Raw genomic sequence first — 416 nt, 5'->3', positions numbered from 1 at the left:
GTTGCAAAACGCACTTTTCCTGGACGGTTTTAAAGACTAGACGGTTTTAAAGACTAGATGGTTTTAAAGACTAGACGGTTTTTAAGACTAGACGGCTCTCAGACCAGACGGTTTTAAAGAGTTGACGGGCCTTACACTAGACGATTGTAATGAGTAGACGGTTTGAAAGACTAGACAGTTTAACAGACTAGACGGTTTTTAAGACTATTTGGTTCTGAGACTAGACTGTTTAAAAGAGTAGACGGGTCGTAGACTAGACGGTTCGCTAGCGTCCCATTAAAACAAACTTTTCTTTTTTTTTTGCGTACGAACGTCCGCACGTCACGCCTGGAATTGCCCCCCTGTCCTGTCCGCGCCCCGGCGGTCGGGCCGCTGCCTCGTGAAATGCGATTGGCTAAAAAAGAAAATGTGTGTCC

General features: G+C 45.7%; 1 protein-coding gene across 1 annotated transcript in view; it reads left to right on the top strand.

Moving 5' to 3' along the window:
* LOC127750419 (protein commissureless 2 homolog) overlaps window positions 1-416 on the top strand; it is an 18,712-nt gene that overhangs the window by 3,110 nt on the left and 15,186 nt on the right. The window lies entirely within an intron of this gene.

This window comes from Frankliniella occidentalis, unplaced genomic scaffold, assembly GCF_000697945.3.
Source record: "Frankliniella occidentalis isolate FOCC.00 unplaced genomic scaffold, Focc_3.1 Scaffold186, whole genome shotgun sequence".
Taxonomy (NCBI): domain Eukaryota; kingdom Metazoa; phylum Arthropoda; class Insecta; order Thysanoptera; family Thripidae; genus Frankliniella; species Frankliniella occidentalis.
This window is presented reverse-complemented; position numbering and strand designations above follow the sequence as displayed.